The 19,838-nt window shown below is 41.7% G+C and overlaps 1 protein-coding gene across 1 annotated transcript in view; it reads left to right on the forward strand.

The window, feature by feature from the left end:
* Positions 1-265: 265 nt before the first annotated feature.
* adarb2 (adenosine deaminase RNA specific B2 (inactive)) overlaps positions 266-19,838 on the forward strand; it is a 223,908-nt gene continuing 204,335 nt past the window's right edge. The window contains exons 1-2 of the mRNA XM_026179160.1: positions 266-343; positions 1,126-1,158. The gene's annotated coding sequence lies outside the window, so the exon portion shown is untranslated. The remainder of the gene's footprint in view (positions 344-1,125; positions 1,159-19,838) is intronic.

Consider the following 19,838-nt stretch of genomic DNA (forward strand, 5'->3'; position numbering starts at 1 on the left):
TAACTAAGTAACTAAGTAACTAGGTAATTAATTACTTTTTTCAAGTAACTTGACCAACACTGCTCACGACTAGATGTCAGTAGATTGTAGATTGCAGTCAACTGAGCTGTGTACCCCTCCCAATTCAAGTGCATAATCCTAGTTATAGTGCCTATTGCAGAACAAACAACTCTGGGCGCCATTCATCTTTAGTGAGTGTAAGCTGTCAGTTCACTGTTAACATCAGCTGTAAGTATGTTTCCACGCCTATTTGCTCTGAACGAGGCTGTAAATCTTTGTGAAAGGACTCTGATACCAGTTGAAAACTCAGTGAAGAACACTTCTGTTCTATAGCAAAACTGAGGTGATTTTTAAAGGATAACCTTGCCAAAATTAGGAACTGTTAGGCTTTTTAAGCTGCTGTTAGCAACTGTTAGTTGCAGTGTTATCAGAGCTAGCCTCTGTTAGCTGCTGTTTTTGTTCATGTTAGCCTCTTTTAGCTGCTGTTTATGTTCATGTTAGCCTCTTTTAGCTGCTGTTTTTGTTTATGTTAGCCTCTATTAGCTGCTGTTTTTGTTCATGTTAGCCTCTTTTAGCTGCTGTTTATGTTCATTTTAGCCTCTTTTAGCTGCTGTTTTTGTTCATGTTAGCCTCTTTTAGCTACTGTTTATGTTAATGTTAGCCTCTTTTAGCTACTGTTTATGTTAATGTTAGCCTCTTTTAGCTGCTGTTTTTGTTCATGTCAGCCTATTTTAGCTGATGTTTTTGTTCATGTTAGCCTCTGTTAGCTGCTATTTTTGTTCACGTTAGCCTCTTTTAGATGCTGTTTTTGCCAGTGTTAGCCTCTGTTAGCCATTGTTTGTGAAACTGTAAAGTGGCTCTAACATTGCTGAACTCAGATACTTGGTGAATAAACTCATATGAGTATGTAATTAACCTATTTAATTAACCTATCAGAGAGAAAGTGTGATTTTTAGGACACTCAAGCCCAACATTAGGTGAGATAATATTAGCTTATAACCAACTGTTGTGGTTCTTTAGCTGGATTGCTGTCAGCTATTCAGAGATGGAGAGGTCACTGACAAAAAGTAATTCTTGCAATATTAAGAATAAATAAATATGTTTTTGCGTGTTTTTGTGTGTTAGAGACTGACTTCAGTTCAAGAGGTGAGGCTTAAGGTGAGTAGGAAATTAAATACCCTTAAAAGAAGGATTTAAAATTTCTCCTGAATATCTGGGAACATGTGTGTGTGTGTGTGTGTGTGTGTGTGTGTGTGTGCGCGCGCGTGTTTCAATAGAACAGTGTAAACAGTTTTATAGATACAGAACAGTCAATTAATGGAGATAAATAATCAGATAAATTTAATAATATTGTCTCCTGCTGCTTGTATTTTAACATTTATGTCATAGATACAACCTTTAAAAAAGTAATTGTTACTGATATCTAACGGATTTTATCTTTTTTACAATCTATCGGGCTCAATTCTCACCAATCAAGTAGACTACAGTTAAAGAAACATGTTGCTATATAGTGTTTGTAGAGCACTGAGGTAGTACAGCCATAGGTACTGTTGAACATAAAGATAACCAGGTTAGTTAGTGGTTCTTTGCATCCATCACTTACTGACCTTGCTGTGCATGTGTGTCTGTGCACACACACTTTCCTCTAACCTGTACCTCCACCCCACTCAGCCAGTTTGCTGTTATCTGTGTATTTTCCAGCCCCCCTGCCAGCACACCTTCATTACTGCCCCAGATAGTGGCATTGGCAACTTGTCACTTATATTGATTTCTCTTAAACTGCAATTTACATGGATATTTGTGGGCGTCCTGAGGGCAGACTGCAGCCTGGCGGACGGCCCCGGCACCCTCGCTCTCGTTCTTTCTCTCTCTCTCTTTCTCCCTGCCCCTGAGGCTGGGAGGAAATGTTTCCACCCAACAACAAAGCCTCAAAGTGACTTTTCAATCTGACATCAGCAAACGTGTCATGCTGGTTCTTCAGCAAAAGCACTGCTTTTTCTTTTTCTTATCATAAAAACTAAAGCGGCTGGGGCCCTGTGAAGGTAAAGGGGGTCTTTTGGGGGGGAAAATCAAGGCAACAGCAGGCTATGTTTTGTTAGGTATTAAATATCACTCTCTTTTATTTATTCACCAACTGTAAAAAAAAAAAAGAAAAAAGAAAAAAGAAACAGCTGTACAAGCTTAATGCATTCTTGATTAGGGCTTAACAAACCTGCATTTATTCCGAGCTCCTGAATGTGTCCGGCAGTACCATAGCGCCTCCTCCCAACGCACACCTGACCTTCTGCTGCAGAGGCCGGGGGAATAAAACAATTACCTGCAGCTAGGTAAACCACAAATGCTTTGTGAAAGCCTTCACACCGCGCTTTCACACAATAATGCCAAAATGTCACAATCTTCAAACTTTACGAATACAACACACCGTTAAGAGTTTTTGCCATGTGTGATGAAGGTCACCTGCAAAAGTCAAAACAGGATTTTCAGAATAAAATACGTTTCGTAAGAAAAGTCCGTTAAAGATGCCTTTGAAAAGACAGCTGAGCAATGCGTCTGAGAATAATCTTCCTCCATGGACATCTATGACTTCAGACCACAGAGAGGGAATTTATTTCAGAACATTAATCCCACAAGAAGATTGCAAATCCTAAATCCTGCAAGACAAACACAACTGTACAAGGAGAGAAAGGAGAAGCACTCATCTCATTCTGCATCCCTGTCTCTCCTTTGAGCCTCAAGTTAGTGGTGACTGGGTTTGCAGCAGGCAGTATATGAAGCAGAAGACCACATTTGGTACTTTGGTGATGGTAAACGTCCTATCCTTGCCTGACCTTTGACCCCTTCCCCTCCCTGAGAAGAACACAGTTCCCCTGCCATGTAAAAAAAAAAAGTGAAGTAAAAAAGTGGAATGAGACGAAACGTTTTTAAAACAGCACTGGGTGAAGAAGGGGTGTGAGCTGGTGGGTGTCGCTGGTGATGTCACACCTCCCAGACAGCCAGGATTGGACCCTAATTAGAAAACTCGGCAGCAAATAGATAGGCGTCCTGCATGATTGAATTCAAAGTGGCTGATGCCAAAATTTCTGCAGAGGCGCGGCAAAAACTGGCTGAGAGGAGCGAAGCAGCCGGGATCAGTGCTGCTGAGAGCTGCCACGCTGCGCTGCGAACACAGTCTCTCTATGAGCTGGAGGCGAGCTGGAGTTTCTGAGGTGATACAGGAACAGCGAGACGCGAAGCTCCTCTCCCTGGTTTGAAGGGATAAAAAAGAAGAAGAGCCGAAAATATAGTCCGAGTGTTCGTCAAAGCCGAGGACGCAGCGCAATCAGAGAGCAACGGAGGCTGACGCCAGACAAGTACAAAGGAGAATCGAGCCGCCGAGTTCAAGTTATCCCTGCGCCTCGCTCCAAAGGTCTGCGCTGATGGCATCCGTACTTGGAAACAACAGCCGCGCGTCGGGGGCTCAGGGCGGCCAGGTGAAATGCAAGCTGAGAAGGAGGAGGAGGAGGCGATCCAAGAGAAAAGGTAAAAGCAAACAGAAAGAACGGAAAAGAAACTTTAGACCACTTGTTTCCTTTTTTCTTTTTTCTTCTTTTTTTGGCTTTCTCTCCAGAGGTCGTGCGCACCTTGGCGGAGCATCGGAGCGCACAGCCCGGTGGAGCCTGCACCTCGCTGCTGCTCCTGCTCCGATAACGGCGGCTTTGGATAATAGTGCATATTTGAAATGTGACTGAAGAAAAAAAAAACGTGATCTCTGTTTAGGAGGAGACGGCGGCTTTAAATCGCCTTTCTCGTGTAAAGTTTAGTTGCCGCTGCGTGCGTCGTCCTCGCAGAGCCTTCGTTGTGTCTTATACCTAACGGGACAGCGGACAATGAAAGTATTATTTCGCTCTTATGGAGCTTTAAACGTGCTCTCCGGTAGACAGAACGGCTGCTGTCAATATTTAACACTGATTTCTTCTTTTTTTTTTTTTTTTTAGCAGCGCATACACATGAATCCTGTCCTCACTGATTTCTTCCATAATTTCAGTTAGATTGCCACATCAGTTCTTGTCAGTAAGTTTAAATATTCAAAATGTAGCATAATTAAAGAGCATCCTCCTCCACGCTGGAAAACACTGCAAAATCCCAATAATTCACATTTTTTTTGTCCTTTTCCTTTTTTTCCCCTGTTGTCTCATCTAAACAGAATTTTCACCCATTAGAGGCTAAAACTGCACTGCTGTACTGCTACACAGAGAAGCCTCAAGTTTAGGACTCAGTTATGGGCCTGCAACAGGGAGACAAAAAGAGCAGGGACCTACAATTATTTTATCTGGCCCTTCAAAATAATATTTCTTTGTTTTTTTTGTCTTGATATTTTTTATTTGTGCCTGTTTCTAATTCTAAACTTCCAGCCTCCTTTTATGGAGCTTCTAATGAAGAAATCAGTGGATTAACAATTGGAGACAAACTGTAAAACAGCCAATTATATGTGTAATGAAAACAGAAAAGCATGCTGATTTCCAGTGACTGAAACATAATAACAGTGAGGATTTTTTTTCCTAAGGCTCAGCGCCTGTCCCTGCAGCCATGCTGTAATGGATGCTGACGGGGGTTCATGGTAAACAAATCCCTTGTGTGTTTTAAATGCCCTGCATCCTCTCTGCCAGTGACACTCTTACCTTTGTGAAATATTATGTATATGATGCAAAAAAATTAAATAAATAAAAATAATACAATTCACAGCACTCTGGCTGATGAAACATTTCCACCTCAGCACCTCTCACTTTGAGACTTTGCATTCCTGCTTTTTTAAAAAAAGAAAAAAACAAGAAAAGTGGTCACAAGTGAAAACGCAGCATTGCTCGCTGCTAAAATTAATCCGTGATTGCTGAGTAATTTTATCCCAACTTCCTTCGTGCTGCACTTCACAGAGGGAAAAGAGCTGCAAAGTGACATTTTGAAAGATCAAGAAAGGAGCTATTATTGATATGTCAGGGAATGCTTTGATTCTTTAGAAGAAGAAAAATAAAAACCTCGCCGGTTATTTCCTCAGGTATTCTTATTTGGCTAATTAATACTGAACTGAATCACCGAGCACTTGTTTGCTCTGGCACAGGCCTCAAACTCTTTGCTTTTTGTTCACCTCCTCTTTTTCTGCCATCTCCATAAAAAAGGAGGAGGAAGATTTAAGCAATATTTATTTTTATTTATTTATACGCATAACAGATGATAACACGACCGTTTGTGTTGTTTATGCTTGAAGACACTGACGTGCCACCCCATTGCATTGTGGAATATGGATGAACGCTCGGAGCGTGTTGACGTATCCGACTGCAATTGAATGCATAACGAGCTTTCATAAACACTTTGCACTTGTCATCAAACTACAAAACAGACAACTGCATCTCATTTCCATAACCTCTTGATTTTTAATAGCCCAAGTAATTGAGACAAGGGAGACAATACATAAAATATAGTGCTGAGGCAAATGTATTTACATAATGGAAAACGACAGAATTGGTTCCACAACATTAAGCATTGCATATGAGTATCACACAAGCGCGCGCGCACATTAGCTGACAGGCCCTCGCTGCGTGTATTTCCGAGCAGCTAATTTATCAGCTCTGCTGATTCATTCTGATAACACGGGACATTAGGGGCCAGTTCAGGGGCCGGCTGTAAATGAACTGTGGCTTCGGGACGCGCTGATGGCCGCTGACTCTTCTGCTCTTCCTGTCTTGACGCTTGTATTCAAATTTAAACGTTTCATAAAACTGTCAAAATAAAAGCCCAGTGTCAGACTGAAGGGTTCCAGCTTCCATTTTTTTTTAACCGATCATCGTCATCTTTCATCTCAAATGCCAGCCGAGCATCATCTCGAGATTTCCACACAATTATGTGTATAGACTTTAAGGAAAATAAATCAATAAATCAATAAATCACTGAGGGATTATTTGGTTGCATTTGTGGCTTAATCCCTTGAAAAGGCTGCAGATTATTTGTAGATGGACTAAAACCTGCGTGTGTATTCAAAAGGTTCTAAGCAGATTCAGCAGCTTCGATTAATTTCTTTTTCCATCAGACTCCTTTTTTTGTTTTTCTTTTTTGGGTGTGTTTGCTCATTTCTTTTGGATGGGCAGGATAAATAAGTAAAGAGTGAAGATTACAGCCTGGGGATGTATTTGCTAACATCTTTTTAGCAGGCGGCCCTCACTGCTCCTGCTCAGATTTCCTAAAAATCACACACCTTACTGAATCCATCAGCTGCTTTTTCAGCTGCTGTTTGACAGCCGCCGCCTCCTCAGATTGTTCTGGTTCCAGCACTCCTGTCAGCTCGGTGTTGTGCAGATGTACACCTCACTCGCTGTTTTTTTTTGTTTTTTTTGCTGTTCTTTAAGCACAGTGTGAGCAGAGTTATCCCCCTCAGATGGACTCGTGGACACACAGAGGATCTGCCTCTTAATTAGTCACAGCCGTGAGCTCTGTGTCCCTAAAGGGACGTCAGTTGCACAAATACAGTCGTACACATCTGGGTGAATGATGCACTCCCCTGATTTTTGACAAATCTGCCTGTAGATTCCCGCCTGTCAGTCATCTGTACGACGTGACCTTGTTAAACCGCGGCATATGTGCAGCATATTCTTGCTCTTTTATCCACAGTGTGCCTTTCTTACAGACAAAAATAAGCACCGCCGAGATTTATTGGCCAACATTATTTTTTTTTACAGCCACACTTATCACCCTGCACTCTCAGTACAGTATATCAGCGTATCATCAAGAGCGCCGAGGGGGGAAATGTGAAAAACACAGAGTGTAACATAATTTATATAGCAATTACTGCTTACGCTCTGCTTCCTGGTGAGCTGGCGACGACGACAGACGGGTCGAGTGTGGGCTGCCGTGGCGGCGGTGAAAGTTGAGGTGGAGGGATGCGAGGGTTTACACGCATTTGAACATCTCCATTCTGGAGAGGCGCAAGTAAACATTAGCTCGGCGGCTGGGTCAATCAACATAAAACACCCTCTCCCCCCACTCTCCCACCCACCCAGTGATCCTCTGTGACTATCTGACATCTCACCAAGCAGAGGGAGGGAAGAGTGAGTGGAATTCCTGGCTGTACCGTATCATCCCGCTTCCCTCTCAGCGCTAACGGTGGTGATAGAGGCGCCGCTGAGTTGAGGGGCAGAGGTCAAGAAGAGGGGGCACAGACTCAGAGCAGACTGTCCTTTACGATTTCACAAATTTGAAGAACTTTGCATCTGCACTGGTTTAATCAGCCAGGTATCTGTGCAGACCAGTAATATTACTGTCTGCTAGTGCTAGTCACTGATGCTACTGGAAGAAAACCAAACATTCTTGTATTGGAATGTATTTCGGAATGACCAAAATAGCTCTGAGATTAAAGAAGATGTGTTGCAGCCTGTCGGAGAGAACAAGCTGTGTTTTCACAGTTGTGATAGAAGCGTTAGCAGTATTTGAAGATTCATAGACGGTATACAAAATGCACACAAAACAGCCTTTGCTTTAATTGAATTACGTAACCACACTAGCCCACTGTCTGTCAGTGTTGTTTGTCTTAGATATAGTACCTTTACCTGTTTTGCCTTTATTGCTTTGTAGGAAACACGATTCTTCGTAGCTGTTATTTGCTGCACTGTCCTTTAAGGTCTTTACTGCTTATGACTGATCACTTGGAGCTTTTTTGTTGACTCGTGTTCATGCTAAACCTTGTACACCTTGCAAATCTTCCAGATTTGGCTTTGAACTTCATATACTTTGGAGACTCTGTTTGCAACTCTTCATTTTTTATGCGTTGTTTACATCTTGCCGCTAATTCCAGCTGCACGGACACGTGTTGAATGTCATGTCCATTTTTCTCCTGTCATTTGCTGTTTGCCTCCCTACCAACATCTGTCAAATAAGCCCCACCCCTTCCACCCCCACCCATAACAAAACTGCAAGTTTTTTCTTTTTTAAGCAGCATATAAATTATAGAAAAAGCAAGTATATATAAATCGAAGGTTCCTTTTAAATAGAATCCAGGATGCTCATGCTGTCTTTGAGAATAAAAAATAAAAAAGCTCAATGTGAGTAATAATAGAAGAAAAAGAAAAAACAGTCGTAATGCTCAATAGTAAATCTGGCTAAAAAAATGATTACATTTAAGTTGGAATAGTGAAAGTGGTCCAAGCATGCCGAGTCTGCAGTGATGTGTGAGAGACCTTTAAGGACGATGACAGTGTTTTAATCAGCATTCATTCAGATCATTGTTTAATGTTAGCGTAACTGTCCCCGTCATGCACACATGCATTGTAACAGTTGCAGTATGGTCTCTGCATTGGCCTACATTCACATGCAGAATCCACTGATAAATAAACTCACTCTGCGGTAACACAGAGAGGACCTGAGCCAATGCACACCTTGCACCAGTTTCCTGGTGTAGGGTCATTGTCATCAGGAGTGGGAAGGTTTCTGGTTGAGGAATGCAGTTATTGGTGCTTGGTTTCCATGTTGGGATAGCCCAATGTCACACAGTGTGTGTGTGTGTGTGTGCGTGTGTGTGTGTGTGTGTGTGTGTGTGTGAAAGAGAGAGAGGTTTGTTTCACAGATGAAAAGCACTAGTTTTATTCCTGAAACACTTCTGTCACATTTGTTTGTGTTTGTGCTGATAACTGCATTAAGAGCTGCAACAGAAACACCGCTGGCATTTATGAGGTTAATGAAGGTCAGTGCCGATGGAAGCGGCGCCGTGTTCTGCGGTGTGTGCACGCATGGCTCTGCGAATTTACAGGCACTTCCTGATTAAGGGTAGCGGCGGAGGAGTCTGCGGTTTAGGACACGGCGTCCTCTAGCTGACTGAGCGTTTAGCTGGTGGGCGGTGGAGGGGGCTGGGGAAAAAAAAGGTTATTACTACTCATTGTGGTCTCTTGAGGACAGCTGATAAAATGACCAAGGAAAAGGAATAGCACAACTTTAGCACATTAGCATAATTAGTAATTATCTGGTAATAGTCCCTCTTGGCTTTTTTGGAGCTCGGCAGTGAGAAATTGTACTTAAAGTTCAGGGCCAGAAAACAAATTTCATGGCGAAATGTCTCAATAACACACGGAGTGCAAGAGCTGCCTCAGTCAGGCTGCGGAGAGAATGAATCAGAACAAGTATCAAAAGCACAGATGCAGATTTAAAAAATGCAGAAGGTGACACTTAAGTTAATTAGCCTGTTGTTTGATGACTCCCACAGTTGGAAAGATAAGGGTATTACTCATTGCAAATACCTTGTTGCACTTGTTGCTATGACAACAAAAACACAGTTTAATTGAGTTAGTCATGTGTTACGCTTCATCAGCCTGTCCACAAGAGCTTTCACAACAATGACTACTTTGGTGGAGACATTTGAGAGCTGGTTACACTGCATGCCACTAATGCGCGTGTGCCGCTCTGATGGAAATTGCGCTCCAGAGTGATGCCTCTGTGTGTGTTAATTTGTTTGCGTGCACGCGTGTGTGTGTGTTCTTGTCGCCTGTGTGCCCGGTACATGTCGCCGTTCGCGGGGAGCTGTCAGTCTTCATAAACACAGATGTGGCACGGCAACTCGGCGGCATTATCGCTTCCCGTCAGTGTGTGTGCGTCTGCAGTCCACAAAACAACGCAACATGAGAGAGCCTGTTGTGTAAAAGAGAGTTTGGATGTCTCGTAGCAACTGTCAAGCAAGTTTTTGTTGTTGTTGTTGCTGCTGCTGTTGGGCTGATGCCAGATGTGAGCAACAGCCGAGCAATAGTGTAACTATTGTGTATGTTTTGAGATGCACGTTAGATCGATGAGAGAGCTTTTAACAAGGGAACATGTGCGATGCTTTGGGAGCAACAAGCTGGTGATTTGTTTATCCAGTAAGAGTAGGGATTACAATTTAAAGGAACAATTCAGACATCTTTTTTTTCCACTGTGTGTGTGTATGTGTGCTTTGAATGTTTTTTTTTATGTTTTTGTTGAGTCAATATTCATTTTGGCTGCAAACTAAAGACAAAACGCTGCCATGGTTTCCCAAGGCACAGCGCGATATTGTTAAGCATCTTGTTTTTCCTAACCAGAAATCCAAAAACCGAAGGCATTTAGATCGTACAATAATGCAGAATGAAAAAAGGGTCACAGTTTTAAACATTTGATCGTTTGTTTTCTGTCTCTGCTTTCAGGCAGTTTCCGTTTCTTTGCTGTTAACATGACGGCAGGTCTTATTTTTCTGTCTTCAGATGGACCTTGTAGAGTTTGCAGCTGAGAACAAGACAAAAAAAAAAGAAAAATGAAAAAGGGGGAAATTTTATTGACCTTCCTACCTTTGAAATCATCCTGATACCAGTTTCATTTATATCATGAACCAAAACCACATATATATAAATATATTTAATTTTCAGCTTGTTTACATGGTAATAATTTGGTTTTTAAAAAATATTTAGCATTTTTGTTGCATTGATATTTAAGATAAAGAATACTATCTCATCTTTCCTACTTAAGGTTTTAGAGGAACAGTAACAAACATTAGCTTTTTCATCCAATACAACATGTAGATGAGGTGTATTCTTCATGCAGCTGGTATCTCTAACAACCTTCACAGTTATATGGAAAGCTGTTTTTATCACCTCCTCTCATCTTATCTGGATTGTGGCAGCTGGACTGTATAGAAGGGTTTTAGTGTGAAGACAGAGCTGTAAAATGCAAAGAAATTGCATTTCTAATAGCAAAATTACGCACTCGATTTACTCCAAATGTCAACCAAAATGCACTTTTCATGCTTGTTCTTACATTGTGACTGCCAAAGTCAAACAGAAACAGAGCTGTAGTGTGGTTACATTTCACTAAACTGAGTCTGGTAATTCTGAACTAGATTCGCTCACCTAAAAATTTCAAGTTTTTAATTCATGGCAGTGGATTTTTTGTGTCTTATCATCGCTGTTATTATTATTTTATCATGCCATCAAGACTAGCTCTCACATCTAATGCGAAGTCCTGCCAATAGTGTGGAAGCACCCCACACATCATGGTGGCAAAACATTTCTCCAGTTTATGATCCTAATTAGCTCTAACTGTGCCATCATCCCTGAGTCATCATGCCTGGAGAGAGGCCAGATCATTTGACGGTCCACAGTTTCACGCTTTCTTCATCCCTCCTCTCCCTTTCTTCCTTTCTTTCATGTCTTTTCCTTTCAGTTTCTGTCTCCCTCTCTCTCTCCCTCTTCCCTGAAGCACACACACTGTTATTGTTGTCCTCCAGCTTCATGTGCGTATTCACAGCACGGTAGCTGCTGCTATGAAAAGGGAAATATTTCATAAGCAGAAAATAGCTGAAGAAGGTGCTAGGATATGGGCTCCAAAAAAAGCTTTGTGCTGTTTTACCAACTCGGTCCAAAATACAGCAAGTCAGCCTTGAAATGTGTTCGCTCGCCATTCGAGTGCATTTGGAAATTAAAACTCACAAACACGTGAATGGCCTTTGTCAGCATCTGATCAGCTGGCAAAGCGTGCGCTGCTGGCACCTCTCGCCTTATGTCATGCTTCAGCCACACAACAGCACAACTGCCTCGTGTGCTTTGCTGACATAGCAAAGTTAACACTGATACCCCGCCTCATATGGAATAATGAAATTGGATGAAGCAGCTTAGCCGCTTGCCGTCCCTCCTCTAGCCATCAGACTCGGTGCCTATTTGAGATAACGTTAATGAAGGAGACTTTAGCCAAGAATAGACACGTCTTACTGCTGGAGTGGTGGGGGGGGGGGGGAAGAGGGGTGGGGCACTAACGGCATTTATTTCCATTAATAAGATGGAGCGTTTTACAAGAGAACCTCTCCTGAGGGCTCTCTCCGGAGGTCGGAGAGAAAGCTACACCTTTTAACAACCTCCAAAAGAGTTCTCAGTGTGCGGAGAGATGTTGTTGCACGGCCTGTTCTCTAAGAAACTTGTCCTAACCTTGCTTCACCAATTTGGGCTGAGGTGGTGACTACAATCACTGCTTTTCATCATTTGTAGGTTTTTGTTGTGGGTGTTAGCAGCTTGGGAAGGCAAAGTCTGAATTTTCTTAGAGAGCTAGCATGAAATATTTTCCAGTTCTTCTGCTCTTGACCACTGTATGATTTACCACTTGAAACTGCTGATTTTAGATATCAATAAACAAAGCTAGCTTCTTGATTCTAGTTTGTATTTATCAGTTTTGCTGTAGCTAGCTAAGCTAACTAGCATTAACTTCATGATGTTGCTGAAAAAATGTTACAGACTGTCAGGTTTTAATGTTAATGGGTGCAAAGAATGAAGGGCTGTAAGAAAGATGTCAAAAACGCACTTGCTGACCTTGTACACAGTGTTGTGCTAAAACACTGAATCTAAAGCTAATAGGTGGTCAGTAGTTTTGGCCATGCTAGCTGAAACAGGAGACTGTTGGAATTTATAGCTGTGTAGAAGCAAACTACTTTACTTTAACGCACGGTTACGCTCGAGCTTTATTATTTATACACTGCAGGATTTAAAGGTAGCTGACGCCATCTTGGATGATGAATGTGGCCGATAGTGCAGAACTGCAAACAGTCTGTAATTCATTTAAAACTAGTCCAAGATGATAACTTAAGACAAAGTGCAGTTTTAGCCTGGACCTTGGATGTAGTAAGCTGCTAATCTGGATGAGCATTTTTAAACTTAAACAGTGTGATCCCTTTAATACGATCATGGTTGGTTTTTTTGTTCCGTTATCTGTTTTTGTAATAACCCGAGGATGATGCCATACATCCTTATTGGATTAGTGCATTATATGATAAGTGGTAAGCATTATGGGAAATGCTGTAGTAGCGAGGCCTGAATGATTAGCTCAGTCACTGTGCCTGTGTACAGAATATTTTCTACCACTGATATTTTTTACTTCTCTCTGCATGAGGGGTCAAGAGTGTTTTTACACTCCTTCCTCACTATGTAAATACATCTGATAGCAGTTGATTCATAGTAAATGATAAATACGCTCTTTTTGCAGCGAATATTAGATCCCTGTAGCTGATGGAATTGCTTAATGGCAGATTAGGAGCACTGATAATGATGAGCGCATATGCGAATATCCTCGCCGCTTCATTATTCTGCTCACATGCAAGCATTAAATAACATTTTTCCCCCTCTTTGCCCTACAGTAAATCCCTCTCCCATCCATCGATTCCAGGATCCTTTAGGGGCCCCTTCTAGGAGAGACCGACAGGCTTATCTTGCAAATCCTTTAAAAGGTATTTAGAAAAAAATCTTTCCCTGCATTAAGTGTGTCTGATGTTGCATCGCCGCAGGGTTGGCCGAGTTAGAGTTTTAGACCTGCAGGCTGATCGGTGCGATATGCAAAATGATGTTTTTTCCAAGTTTCCTAACAGTCACATGCTGTGTAGTTTATTTTTCCTTCTTGCTGCCCCGATTTTGATTTGTACAGCTTGAAGTGGTGGAGCGTAATAGATGTGTTTGCATTTGCCCGAAAAACTTAGAGTTCCAATCACTCATCCATTACCTTTGATAGCTCAGAGAGTATTTGGCTTTGCCCAGATAAGGCCTGAGTATACATCCAGTCAGATTCAGTTGAATTGTTTGTACACACACGGCGCTTTGGCATTGGTCTGCTTGGATGGGCTTTGGCGTGATGGAGAATTTCATCCCCACCCCCTCCGCTACCTCACTGACAGTGGCGCTTTGGGGCCGGAGCTGTTGGTGAAGGGTGTGTGGCACCTCAGGCTACAAATGTTGCCTTGCGTAAAGGACAAAAAGAGAGGATATCTGCGGGTTAAGAGTGCCTCAAATGTTGGCCCACATGGACCTACATACCCACCATTCTATATTTAGACATAATAGACATAAGGTATACTCTGTAAGTCACTGAAAGCAGCAGTAAAACCAGTAAAAAACGCCTTTATCGTACAGCTGCTTTTCCAGTCTTTTTCTCGAATTAATGATGAAAAGAAACAGTTCATTTATTAAAAATCTTTTAGTCCTGTACTTATTTGTCTCTTTTTAAAACCATGGCATGTTCAAATAGTCGTGCATCAGCGGTCCCCAACCTTTTTTGGTTGGGTCGGTTTATGTCCAACAATATTTTCACGGACCAGCTTTTAAGGTGTCGTGGATAAATACAACAAAATAACACAGAGGAAAAGACCCAGGGAAACCGAGATAACAATAAAAATTATTTTTAAAAAATAGCAATAAAAACCCTGAAAACCATAAATTTCATACCTGAGCCTCAACTCTAGCAGCCTGGTACCAAACGACTCACGGACCGGTACCAGTCCATGGCCCGGAGGTTGGGGACCGCTGATCTAGGTGAGGTAAAGTAATAAATTGCTTAATCTGTAATCATTTATGTAATATGATTAGAAATAAGATTTTTTAAAACTATACCAGAAAAAATATTTACTAAAATAACAGTAGTGGAAAAAAACGCTGTCTTCCTTTTTAGACTCACTTATACAGTGTGGTTGTGTTGTTTCTGTGCAGATTGCCCCATTTTAAAGTTAAAGGAATATAAAGTGAAACACTGTGATCTATCAAAAGGTACTGGTTATGTAGGCTGGGTCCCTCATCTTCAAACCAGAAACACTTACAGCCAGTGTAAAACAACTAGAAAAGTGAGAAGCTCGATGTTGATGAACCTGCCATATGCTGGATTGTATGCCATCCATGCTTTGTTCCACCTGGTCTCATACCTGCTATTGAACTGTGACACACTGGAGCTGGGATAAACTGTGATAACTTTGCACCTACCTGATCCTCTCCTCTTCTTCATCTCGCCAGTTGCTTGTTTGGTGTCTCATGTGTGTGTGTCGCACTCCTCGTGTTCTCTTCATTCTCTCATTCACCTGAGCCCCATGCCTGCTGTTCATAGTACTGTTTATTGATTTATTCTCAGAACACGATCAAGAGACATAGATTAGGTAAAAGTTAAATATGAATGCTTTATTAAAAGTCTAAATAGTCATCATCATTATTCCATATAGGCTAAACAGTCACACAACACAGTCTGCAACTCTATCGGATGCTTGCTGGGCAAATATTCAGTGCAACAACAGATGTACATCAATCAGGATGCGATCGCTGTTTATTATTTACTGCAGTGTAATCAGTGGATTCTATGATATCTCCGTCGGATAGCATCTATCTTTACACTCTCATCCCTTCCTCTGTTGCTCTTGTTTCTCTTTCAGGTTTTCTTTTCCTCTCGCTCTCTCTGTCTCTCTCTGTGGAATACATGTTTGATTCGCCAAATCCGTTGCAGAGATGCTTCAGGGGAAAACAAATTAGACCGATGGGGCTGAAGCCCATTTTAGGAGAGCAAAAAATTCTGATCTATATATCTGCTGATGTTCTTTATTCATCTTTTTCCATCCATGTTTTTGACGTCTTATCCGAGCAGGGTTGCGGTGGGGCCAGAATCAAACCCAACTGACGTCATGCAAGAGGCGAGGTAGACCCTAAACAGCTCCCTCCCACTCCATCACAGATCTAACACCAAGATTCAGACACCCTTTAATACCCGCATCCACAGCTGAAAATGAAGAATCGTATTTAATTGTCTTATTGGTGCATGTTTGGAGCTGCTCTGCTGTATGGAGCCACTGTGCTCAAAAGACTGTGGCGATTACACCGTTTCTAAATCACTTGACGCATCATTTTTCAGATATGATCAAGAAAACAGTTTATTTTATCAGTGCGTAACAAAGAACATATAGTATAGTTGTCATTGTCCAATATATAATTAGATATTTGTAAATGTACTTTAGTTAAGGCCTAATTACCAAAGACAAATATGGAACCACTTAAAATCTATTACTCACTGGTATCTCAAGGAGTGAGATAATCAATTGATTTGCTGCCATCAGAAAAGGCTATTAGTTTCCAAGCATTAAAGACATTTGAGACAACGTTATAAATTCTGAGTATTTCTTTTTTTTTTTCCAAATACGCCACTCAAAAGAATTTCCAATGAATTAAAGAAAAAATGAATATACATTTGAAGATGTCAGCAGCATCATTACTGTGTGTGTGTGTGTATATATATACAGGGTGGGCCATTTATATGGATACACCGTAATAACATGGGAATGGTTGGTGATATTAAAGTCCTGTTTGTGGCACATTAGTATATGTGAGGGGGCAAACTCCTCAAGATGGGTGGTGACCATGGTGGCCATTTAGAAGTCGGCCATCTTGGATACAGCTTTTGTTTTTTCAATAGGAAGAGGGCCATGTGACACATCAAACTTATTGGTAATGTCACAAGAAAAACAATGGTGTGCTTGGTTTCAACGTAACTTTATTCTTTCATGAGTTATTTACAAGTTTCTCTTTGTTCACAGCCATTGACATGTCAAAGAGGTTAACACATGAGGAGCGGATCGAAATTGTGTTGATATCTGGTGAACGCAGTAACCGGGTCATTGCAGCAGATTTCAATGCAAGACACCCTACGAGACCACCCATCTCCCATGCTACAGTTAGCAAACTACTTGCTAAGTTTCATGAAACTGGTTCAGTGTTGGATTTGCCAAAATGTGGATGCAAGAAAACTGTCACTAATGAAGAAACATCAGTGGCTGTCCTAGCTTCATTCAGCAAGAGCTCACAGCGTAGCACTCCCCGCATGTCACTGGAGAGTGGCATTAGTCGAACATCCCTTCGGCGGATATTAGCTACTCACAAATGGCACCCTTACAAACTCCAGCTACTGCAGCATCTCAACGAGGATGACCCAGATCGGCGCACAGAATTTGCAGAATGGACAAAACAAAAATTGGAACAGGACCCTCAGTTCACGCAGAAGATTTTGTTCAGTGATGAGGCAAACTTTTATGTGAATGGTGAAGTTAACAAACAAAACCACCGCTATTGGTTTGACACTAACCCACATTGGATGGATCCCTCCAAGACTGTTGGAACAACAAAAGTGATGGTTTGGTATGGTATATGGGGTACAACGACAGTGGGTCCATTCTTCATCAATGGAAACCTCAAGGCCACTGAATATTTGAAATTGCTACATGATGATGTGTTTCCCTCTTTATGCACTGAAGCTGGCACGTTCCCTGAGTTTTTCCAGCAAGATGGTGTACCACCACATTATGGGTGCCAGGTCCGAGCATTCCTAGATGAACAGTTTCCTGGAAAGTGGTTTGGTCGTCGTGGGCCAGTTGAATGGCCCCGAGGGTCTCCCGATCTGACCCCCTTAGACTTTTATCTTTGGGGTCATCTGAAGGCAATTGTCTATGGTGTGAAGATACGAGATGTGCAGCACCTGAAACTACGGATGCTGGATGCCTGTGCTGGCATTTCTCCTGCGGTGTTGCTATCAGAGTGTGAAGAGTGGGAGAAGAGGGTTGCATTGACAATCCAACACAATGGGCTGCACATTGAACACATTTTATAAGTGGTCAGAAACTCATGAAAGAATAAAGTTACATTGAAACCAAGCACACCATTGTTTTTCTTGTGACATTACCAATAAGTTTGATGTGTCACATGGCCCTCTTCCTACTGAAAAAACAAAAGTTGTATCCAAGATGGCCAATTTCTAAATGGCCACCATGGTCACCACCCATCTTGAGGAGTTTGCCCCCTCACATATACTAATGTGCCACAAACAGGACTTTAATATCACCAACCATTCCCACGTTATTACGGTGTATCCATAGAAATGGCCCACTTTTTTAAATTATCTATCGATCTATCTATCGATCTATCGATCGATAGATAATTTAAAAAAGTGAGCCTCAGAGGGTTAAAAGATGTGGCTCTGAAGCAGTAATGTCTGTGTATGATGCTTTTTCATAAATAGCATACCTCGTGACAAAAATGTTTGAGAACTCCTAAGCTAAGAGAGCTAAGATAGCTAAGGTAGCTAGCTATCTAGCGATAGAAGCCTCTTCTTTACTTTGAGCTTGTAGATGAGGCAGTGGCTTTGTCAGTGCTTGACTCATTAGCTGCTGTAACTATAAAGAATACCTCTTTCCTTCATATCTTCACCTTGCCTGTTAAAGCTTCTTCCACAGCCAGAAATTTTATCTTTGGTAATTAGCCTAGCTACCACCAGATGGTAACAATCCTTACAAACAGTTTCTTTTGTGATGAGCACTCCAAAGGGGAACAAACTAACCTACATTTCTTACAATGGCACCGTTAGGCTAATGAGTCGGGTTTCAATATCCGTTTACTTCAAATGCAAATGTATTGAAGTTCAGTATGCTCCCTATTAATACCTGCGGATACAGATGATGACAGGGTTGAAAATAATTTGCAGCACGAAGCAGATCAGATGATGAGTCAACAGAGGCAATGGAACTGCAGCATTGCTTTTGAACTCTGAACAGCACACACTGCATGCCTCCAACAGTGAGTTAAACGTATCATTAAGTTCAAATTAGGCCCTGTGCTTTCAGGAATACACATAATTGCCTAAATGTCCAGATATAATTCTTGAAATCAGACTCGTCATCTGTTGTGCTTTCACATCACAGTCATGTCCTTGTCACTAAAGCGACAGGCTCTGCACCGATTCAAACTGGTGCAGCAGTAAACTCACGCGGCCTGTTGGTTTGCAGCGGAAAGGGAGAGTGGCAACTTGGTTTAATGATAATAGCTCTGACGATAGCGGTGATAATCCTCCTGCTATTCTTGCTGACTGCAGAGAGCCCGCGCTTTGTTCTCCGCTCACCCTATTAGCGTGATGGAGGTTCATTTTAATTTGAATGGACCATCAGTTGGATAACGGTAGAATCGCTCGCCCGTGTGTGAGTGCAGACTTGTGTGTAAGAGAAATCGAGCATGGAGAGAAATATGTGCACACGATAGAATGCAGGCACATGCATGTATGTACACACAGTGTGCGCTGTCAAACAAAGACGCAATAATAGAGAAGGACCCGCGGGTCAGTGTGGCGACCTTGCTGGGCTGCAGGTGCTATTATCTTCCTGGCACCTGTTCCGGGAGAGTTCTTCCTCACTGTCTGCCACAGCTGAGGCTTGAAACACTAAGATGGCAGACAAAGGCTGCAGTGAGCAGAAACATTATATTTCTTATGCTGCTTTTGATAGATGCTGAAAGGAAACTGTACATGTTCGACACGTTTTTAGCACAGTTCTTTAAATAATTTAGTGAGAGATTTCAAGGGGAACTATTTTACATGTATAAGCATACATATATTTATTGGTGTTCTGTGTTTAAAGCAGTATTTCCCAATATTTTAGATGTAAAAAAAAACCCAGCAGAGCTAAAAAAAAGAGTGCATTAAATAATCAGCTAAAGACTAATCAGCTGTTTATATTTTTTCGCATGTATATATATATGTATATATATAGGAGAACTGATGTGTGATTCTAGGTTTGTTGTCATGTACACCAGCGGTCCCCAACCCCCAGGCCACGGACCGGTACCAGTCCATGAGTCGTTTGGTAGCGAGCCGCAAGAGTTGAGGCTCGGGTGTGAAATTTATGGTTTTCAGGGTTTTCATCATTAACTCGATTTCTCTGGGTCTTTTCCCGTGTAGTTGTGTCTTATTTTGAAAGTAATATTCATGCGTTACCATATCGACCAGAGAGCATTGTTACTCTCAATGTTGTTGGCGCATTTCAGGAGGACGCTGCTAATAAAGTTACACAGTTTCTGTCTTGGTCCTATCATTTTATTTTGTTGTATTTATCCATGACACCTTAAAGGCCGGTCCGTGAAAACATTGTCTGACATTGAACCGGTCCGTGGCGTAAAAAAGGTTGGGGACCGCTGATGCACATTACTGAAGAACCCAGAGAACTTCTATTAGAATGTTCTAGATTCCTGAGAATTCTGAAAGAAAGGCAAAATCTGATT

This window comes from Astatotilapia calliptera, chromosome 9 (genome assembly GCF_900246225.1).
Source record: "Astatotilapia calliptera chromosome 9, fAstCal1.2, whole genome shotgun sequence".
Classification (NCBI taxonomy): Eukaryota; Metazoa; Chordata; class Actinopteri; order Cichliformes; family Cichlidae; genus Astatotilapia; species Astatotilapia calliptera.